The following is an 8765-nucleotide window of genomic DNA, read 5'->3' as shown; positions in this document are numbered from 1 at the left end:
TGGCTGGCAACTGTGTGTGTCCGTGTCTAATCCACATAATGCTATACTATATTCAGACATACGCTCTTACAAGGGTGAATTGATATGCTCAGGGGCAGCCAAACTGCACAAACAACCTACACAGTAGCTTGGAGGAGGGGAGGGAGGTAACTGTTTTCCGGGACATCGATGAAGGGGGTGCAGCCATTCAGGAGGACAGCAGTACAATATTTAGGGCCAGCCCCTTGATCACGTGGCAGTTGCAGGAAGAAACATCTTCTGGGTCGCCTTTTGCAAAGTGGCAGTGGCTGCCTGTTATTCCTTGCGCAAAGAAAAGCAGCTGAAAAGCCCCCAAAGGCACAGCGAGAGATGATGAGGTAAAGAGAGAGGTTTTTAAAACCCTGTCAGTTGGACGCACGCGCATACCAGCATGTTAAACAGCCTCGTTTGTTCTGCGAGACCCTGTTTGATCACCGGAAAGCATCTCTTCGCTGCTGTCTTGTAATACCAGGTGGGTCCCTGCAGTGCCTGACAGCCATACAAGACAGCTCTCCCCAGCGCTCCCGACAATTCACTCGGTGCACTAGACGCAGGGGCTCCCAAGTTTAATTAGAATAATTGACACTTGTTTTGGAAATTGGCTAAATAATAACTGCACAGCACGCCAAGCTTGAAAGGAGGAAGACTGACATCAATGATGGGGGCAGGGACCGTCCTTTGTATCACACAATTTTGGTTTTTGTTTTTGGTGGGGGGGGAAGGGTGATGGGAGTGGCAAAAGGGGATTGGGGAGCAAAATATACTCTGAAAGTTCGAGCAAAGAATGTGAATTCAAAGGGTGCAGATGTTGTATAGCTGACAAGCAAAAGCCAGTGCTGGACTAGGACCTGGGAGACCAGGGTTTATATCCCTGCTCAGCCATGAAGTCCACTGAGTGATATTGGGCCAGTCATTGTCTTTCTGCCTAACCTTCTACAGTGGGTTGTTGTGAGAATAAAAGGGAGAGTGAGGAAAGTGTTTGTGCCACCTTGAGCTCCTTGCAGAAAAAGGTGGGCTATAAATGCAGTGATAAAATAAAATGTTTTTTGATTTCTAAAAAAGGGGAAGCTTAACAGAGTGGGGTTAGTTTTAATAATGAGGACAGGAGGTGGATATTGGAGCACATTCTAAATAGTGGAGCAGTTCCTTCCACTATACTCACAGTTGGCTCCTGTGGTCCCAAAACAAAATATTTAGATCTCTGAACACCCCAGTAAGGGTATAACTATACTAAACTATCTTTTATTTTGGTTTTATGCCACAGCTTCCTCCGCCAAAAAACCATGGGAACTGTGGCTTGGTGAGTGTGCCAAGAATTTTCCATTAGAGATCCCTGCTCTGCACCACCAACGCCACAGGACTACATTTCCCATGATTCCTGGCAGAGAGGGAATTGCTACTTAAAACTAATTTAAACCAGTATCATAGATATTGCAAATTTTAAGGGAGTTTGCAACCACAAGGCATGGTGCTGACCTCTGGCTTAGAAGCCCTTATAGAAGGAGGATTGCCTGCATGGAGTATAGATAAAGGTTTTCTGAGTGTGTGAATAAACTGCTGTACATAGGCAGACCCTTGCTCTGCCCAGTTTTGCCTCTTGCCCCGCCATGGCTGGCATGTGGTCCTTGGGAGGTTGCTCAGAAAGGAACTCAGTGTGGAAAAGGCTCCCCACCTAAGAGATGCTGACTGGTCCAGCCTCAGCCAATGGCTTCATCATGACAGAGAAGTGATTTGAACCTATGTATCTCTACGTCAAGTCTACACTGGCTTTCACCACCTCCAAACACTATTTTAGAGTGCAGGGGCATATAAAGGTAAAGGGTAAAGGGACCCCTGACCATTAGGTCCAGTCGTGACCGACTCTGGGGTTGCGACACTCATCTCGCTTTATTGGCCAAGGGAGCCGGCATACAGCTTCCGGGTCATGTGGCCAGCATGACTAAGCTGCTTCTGGCGAACCAGAGCAGCGCACAGAAATGCCGTTTACCTTCCCACTGGAGCGGTACCTATTTATCTACTTGCACTTCTTTATTCAGGATGCTGTGTGAAATCAGGAACCAACTTCAGCACCATGTAGCACCATTTCCCTGTACAGTGCTGGTAAACTCTACAGCTCCCAGGTCTACAACCCTTGACACACTGGGTAAGATTCCCATTACTGTGTCTTCTGCATGCTCAGCAACAGAGGCGGAGCTGTTGTTATTTCAATAGCAGTAGGAACACAGGAAATTGCCATATGCTGAAACAAGACCATTGGTCCATCCAGTGCTAACTACACAGATTGGCAGAACCTTTCCAGGGTTCCAGGCAGAATACTTTTTTTCTGCCCTTACTGAAGATGCCAGGAATTAGAATTGGGACCTTCTGCATGCAGGGCATGTTCTCTGCCAGAGAACTGCAGCCATTTCCTGTAGTCTGTAGTTGTGGTCACAGAACATGACTAGTGGCCAGATATCTATGGCTCTTTAAAGACCCACAGATTACCACCCATCTGTCTCAGAGGCTTGGGGCAGATTGCAGTCATCTTTATCTCATTTTTATCCTCACAAAAGTGCCTGGATTATTGTTGCGGGATGGGGATGACAGCTGATCACAAATAGCAAGCCAATTTAGACTGTACATACCCTTGCGGTTCACTAATAAGGCAAAGCCACCCTATCAAATTATGTACCTGGCATGTAGGAGAAGGTGCGCCATCTTGGCTAGAGTGTTGGACGAGGATGGCAGAGGCCCAGGTTCAAATCATGACTCTGCCACATATTTATTTATTACATTTATATACCACCTTTTCCTCCAAGGAGCTCAAGGTGGGGCACTTGGTTCTCCGCTCCTCATCCATTTAATCGTCACAACAACCCTGTGAGATAGGTCAGGCCAAGAGACGGTGACTGAAGAGACAGCCTGGAAGCTTGCTGGGTGGCCTTCGGCCAGTGACTCTCCCTCTCTCTCAGCTTAAGCTACAGCACAAGGTTGTTGTGAGTGAGAGCAAAATTGGGAGGGGGCTGCTAAGCATCACTTCAAGCTCCTTAAAGGAGAGGAGGGGTATAAACTTAATAAACAAGCCAGTCCATACATTTCACCCTGAGATCTAAGACACAAGGGTGGTTCCTCTTTGGAGGCTCCACCTTCCCCAGCCACTGCTCAGGGGGTGCCATGTCCTCTAAATATAGACTTATTTCGTGCCTCCCACACACTTGAGATTTCGCACATTCCAGGCTAAATTCAACTCTTCCCCACTGCAGCTAAATCCCATCACATCCCCTTCAGCTGACTCAGGAATACCCCTCCCAAACTCACCTCAGTCTCTCAGCCCCACTTTTCTTTAAGGTGGCTGTATTTATCTTTACCTGTCCTCCCCCCCTCCACCAGCCTTGGAATTTCATACTGAGTTTTCAAGTGAGGGGTGGCGCATCTTTAAAAAACCCCCTCTCTGCTCCCTGGGTCTCCACAGAGTCCAGGGTGGCTCGCTTTGTTTATGTGTGTCAGGGAAACACGTATATGGCCCCAAACGCACGACCCCGCTCCTTCGTCGCCACTTGTTTACCTCCAATGCCGCGCACAGCGCTTGATGGGAAGCTGCCTCTTAGCAAGCAATTGAGCTGTGGCTGCTCTAATCCTGGACTACCTTTCTTTGCGTATATTACTCCCCCCCCCCCAAAAAAAAAGGAAGGAAGGAAGAGCAACTGTTCCATGAGATGCCCCAAAATTCCACCTTAAGAGGCAGTGATGTCATCACGGGGTCCGCAGTACCAGAAGGCGCAGCCTGCATCCGGAGACCAGGGGTGGGGGGCGGGAGGCAGAGACGCACAAGGTGTGTGGGGGGGACAGACGGACAGACTGACTCCTATTCGTCGACATCCTGCATCTTCCTTCCCCCCCCCACCAAAAAAGCAAAAAGCTCCCCATCATCCTCTCCATTCTCCCTCTGCTCTCTGCTTCAAGGGGTTCTCAGTCCCCTCAAGGTGCTGGGGGAGCTTCTTATAGCCTCTGCCTTCGCCTCACTGGTTGATTTTTATTTTTTTTTAAGAATTTTGGTTGGGGGGAGGTTGGGGGTGAAGATTCCCCCCTCCATCTCTGCTCCTTCATCTCTCTCAAAAATATTATTAAGCCACAAGGGGTTGGTTTGGCAGGTAAGTATGGGCCTTCAGTGGCTACATTGTGTGTGTTTGTTTGTGTATGTGTGTGTACATCTATAGTGTGTGTTTGTGTGGTGTTTTGTTTTCCCCTGGGGCGGCAGAGGGGGGGAGGTGAGGGGGGGATCATTGTGTCCCCTTTTACCTAACACTGAGACCATAGGACAGAAGGAGGGGGAGAGTTTCACCACCTGTGAGGTGACCGGCTGCATGTTAACATTGGTGTGCTTGTATTTTGCTCATTAGTGCAAGCCTAGCTGAGAGAGAGAGAGAGAGAGAGAAAGACAGACAGACAGACTTGCTTCTGATGGCTATTTGTCTGTCTGGGTGTACGTGTGTGTGTAAGAGAGAAAGATGACTGTCAGTTTGTGGATATTTGTGTGCTGCCCACTGCAGTGTGTGAATGAGTGAAGGATAGCTTTAAGTGTATATGAGGAAGGAAGGAAGGAAGGAAGGAAGGAAGGAAGGAAGGAAGGAAGGAAGGAAGGAAGGAAGGACAGTCTGCATGTCTAGTGGACATATGAGACTGTCCACTAAGGTGTGTGAAAGAATGGTTCGAGTGTATGGGCAGTTTGTGTGTGCATGTGTATATATGTCTGGGACTGATAGATTATGACTCAGGCGGTGTGCGGTTTGTGTGGTATGTGAGCTTGTACGATTTCAACTGGTGCATGAAAGAAATTAGCGCGCCTAAAGTATGCCGACAAGTACCAGTTATTAGGATGTGCTTGTTCTAAGGGTCTGAGCGCATCTGTGTCCATGGATACAGGAGATACAGGTGAGGATTTGTGTGCCGTTGCGTCTTTGTGTGGTGACTGTAAGTGTCTGTGGTGTCCCTTGGGCTTTTCTGTTGTGTGATGTCTGTGTTGGTGTGGTGCGCCAGTGAACTGGAGGGGGAGGGGTTTAGGAAGAGAGAAACATAACTCCCATGAGAAAACAAACACAAACACACTGACACACTGACACACAACACTGAAGTAAAGCTCACGTAGAACGTCATCTCACTTAGCCCTATGTACATAGAGAGAGATCATAACAGAGACAACCAGAAAAAGCAGACACTGTACATGCCCCCCGCCCTTATACACTCTCACGCATTGATCATTGTCATACACATGTGCTCACACTTGCATAATAGCTCACCCACATTCACACAAGCCGGCACTCCAGGCGCCCTTGCCTTCTTACCCTCATATAGCAAAGGGCAAAGTGAAACATCTGAAACAAATTTTGAGGTAGGAAAAAACCAAAAATCTTATATGGTTTGAATGCATGTGTAGAAAATAGATAGTGGACGGTTTTTTTAACAAACAAAACAAAACCCAAACCAGCTCTTATATCAAAACTCATACTGACATTAATTATATTATATTATACTATATTTCCAAACAGCCTTTCAATCATAATGGCTCCCATAATGGTTTCAGATGAGCACAAACTTTAATGATTAACAATTCAAATAATTTTACAGTACTGTCCAAAGCATGCTTACTTAGAAATAAGCACATGTGAGTTCAGCTGGAACTTATGCTGAAGGAAGTTTAGATAGGGTTACAGTCTTTAATAATAAAACCAGACTGCAGTTCTCTGTCCACTTTCTGGGGAATAATCCCCCACTTAAACCAATGGAGCTTATTGTTTAGTACATTCTGATTTATAAATTTGAAATCTGGGGGGTGAATAATTCTGAGGTAAATGTGTAAACATGTTCAAAGTTGGGTGGCAATACTTCAAACACATGCACAGCACTCAATAAGTGGTTTTGAGACTAGACATGCTTCGCTGATTTTTAGCTCTGCGAGTCATCCTATCATGCAAATAAGTCTTATTCCAGAATCCGATCATGCAGGTGTGACTTACTCCAGAATATGGCCATATGCAGTCATTTTGCTTTCTGTAAGGTTGCTCTCACATGTAGAGGTCTACGCTTGAACACATGTAAACAGATACAAAATTGTCACACTTTTACTCTTAAGTTACCAGTAACATCTTCTGAAGCACACATAAAACGTTGCCTCAAAACGCACCATGCTGTCTGTAAACATGCCTGCCCTCATATTCAAACACACCACTTCATTCACACATGCACAAATACCTAAGTGCACACTCAAATCTGTGTACAGTCACCTCCACTCACAAAGAAACATACACAAGGGAATAGTGGGTATTGCAGTCCTCTCTTGTGCATTCACACACATCCTTAATTTGAACAAAAAAAAGATCACACCAGCATAAATATCACATACACACACTTGATTGCATATTCATTATTTTCATATAAGGCTGATTCACACATGCACACGTCAGTTGATTTCTTATCACTTGATGAGATACAGGCAGCTGAATGTGTGAATGCTCCATTGAAAAATATTGCATTTGAAGTGGAGTCACCAAGTGATCAGTTGTGCATGAAGGAACCAGCACTGAGATACCAACTGTCTGTCTCTTAGGTGCCTTTTAGAATGCACAGCCAGAGCCAAGTAGACACACCATCAACATAGCTATGGCTGTGGTCCTTTGCATTCATCTGGGAGAAAGAGATACAAAACAGGGTGCAGTTTATTTCTGAGTAAACTGAGCACAGGATCATGTTGCCGGGCTTACAGCATAGTGTTCTCCACACAAAGAATACAAAATCATTTCAGAACACTCATGCTGCGACACACACACACAAACTATGCATACCATGTCATCCCAACACAGAGATCCCTGCACACACTCACAACACATGGATCCATCCTCAAATACAGATTTCTTAATATACAAATTCTGCTCGCAGCTATAGTTACTTACTACACCTTTACACACAATACATACATTTAAACCCACATACTCATTTCTGCACCCAAACTCATCACATGCATGTATCACTGCAAACAGACACAGGCCATTTCCCTTACACACAAACCCACCATATAAACCCATTTTAAGATAGGCAGAAATCCATTGCCCCGTCTGTCACTTCCTATCTAAACCAGCGTAATCCTACCTAAAGAGACCCATTACTCTCTGTACATGCATCTCCATCTAAACAGTTTTCAATGAAGAAAGAACCCAAACGTCAACTTTTTAATTAAAACAAAAGCCCCTGAATCCAACTTTTCAAAACTTCCATTCTAACATTGATTTATTTGTTTGAGGGATAGTTTTAAAGAACTAAACATTAAGGTTCTGTAGATGCATTTTTAATGCAATAACATGTTCATTTGCTGAATTTAGAATGCATTACATATTAATTTTCAAAAATCACTAAATTCAAAAGTATCCATAACAGTATTTAGTTATTGCATTGATTTCCTGACTCCCCTTCTTCCAAAGATTCCTGCACTGCAGGTAGTTGGACTAAATAACCCTCATGGTCCCTTCCAGCTACAATTCTACATTTCTATGATGAAACCTAAGGTGGTATACACACACAGGCTCCCACTCTGGCCTTGGCCCAAATCGAGATCAGTCTTCATTTCACCTGGGCAGGTTGCATTATGTGTCTAGGAATAATAATAATAATAATAATAATAATAATAATAATAATAATAATAACAACAACAACAATAATAGGTGGGTGTGTGTTTGTTTTTAAAAAGAATAATATGAATTTAGAGGGCAAGGGAAATGCAGGCAAAATTAGGTCAGGAGAAATTGTTTGAGAATCTATTTTTTCCTCCACATGTATTTTAAGTCTCTATTATGCACTCATGCAAACCCTCCCACATTCTTTCTCTCTCACTAGTTTCTCCTTCCCACTCCACTCCACTTTCCCTACTTCTTCATCTCACAGCCCAGGAAATTGGATGGTGCGGCAGTAGTGCTGGAGAAGAGACATTTGCCTCCTCACCTGCCTAAAGCCAAGCCAATTGTACTGAGAAACATTGCACAGCCACACAGACACACACAGTCCCCCTCTGCAACGACACAAGAGTACAGGAGAGGGGGGTGTTGGGACTGGGTGAGCTACAGGCCAAGGAGGTTCCTTGGAGATGGCCAAGGGTTGTAGCCAAAGCTGGTTCTTCTCAGTGCAGACCACTGAAACGAATAGGCATGATTAACTTAGGCCCACGAATTCTAGTAGGTCTGCTCTGAGTACAGCTAGCACTGGACATACTGGTAATCCCCAGTGTAAAACTTCATGTGCAGGAAAGGGGAGAAGGAAGAACTGGAGGGAAGGATGGATAGGTCAGGGGGGACTATAGAGAGGGAAGCAGAGGCCATAAGGAGGAGGAAGTAGCCATGGGGGGAGGGCAAACAGTGGGGCACTGAAATTTCAAGGGATAGCATGGGATGGAGGGTGAACTGGGGTGACCCACCAATGTGAGTATAGGAGAGCAACCACAGCTAGGAGGGAGAGAGGAGATTTGGGGGGAGGAACCCCACAAGAAAAGTGTGGGTGCACTGGGGTCAAAAGTAATGTGTGAGAAAGTGGGGGCAAGGAGAAGACTGAAGGGGCCCTAAAGGTGGAGGAGAGCATAGAGGCTACCCAGCCCCTCAGCTTCAGGAAGATCATCATCAGGGTCCGTAGAGAAGTCAGCAAGGGAAGCCGGGTCCACTGCAGGAGGCAGGATCTGGCCGAAGATAGGAGGAGCTGAGAGAGAACCAGAGTCAAGTGGGGCAAGAGTG

At 45.6% G+C, this 8765-nt stretch overlaps 1 protein-coding gene across 7 annotated transcripts in view; it reads left to right on the top strand.

Moving 5' to 3' along the window:
• Window positions 1–3786: 3786 nt before the first annotated feature.
• LOC309355266 (voltage-gated potassium channel KCNC1-like) overlaps window positions 3787–8765 on the top strand; it is a 50062-nt gene continuing 45083 nt past the window's right edge. For all 7 annotated transcript variants that reach the window (XR_014162474.1, XR_014162475.1, XR_014162476.1 and 4 more), the window contains exon 1: window positions 3787–4148. The gene's annotated coding sequence lies outside the window, so the exon portion shown is untranslated. The remainder of the gene's footprint in view (window positions 4149–8765) is intronic.

Source organism: Podarcis melisellensis (genome assembly GCF_964234715.1).
Source record: "Podarcis melisellensis genome assembly, chromosome: 13".
NCBI classification, from domain to species: domain Eukaryota; kingdom Metazoa; phylum Chordata; class Lepidosauria; order Squamata; family Lacertidae; genus Podarcis; species Podarcis melisellensis.
The sequence above is the reverse complement of the archived record's forward strand: the minus strand, read 5'-3'. Positions and strand labels throughout refer to the sequence as shown.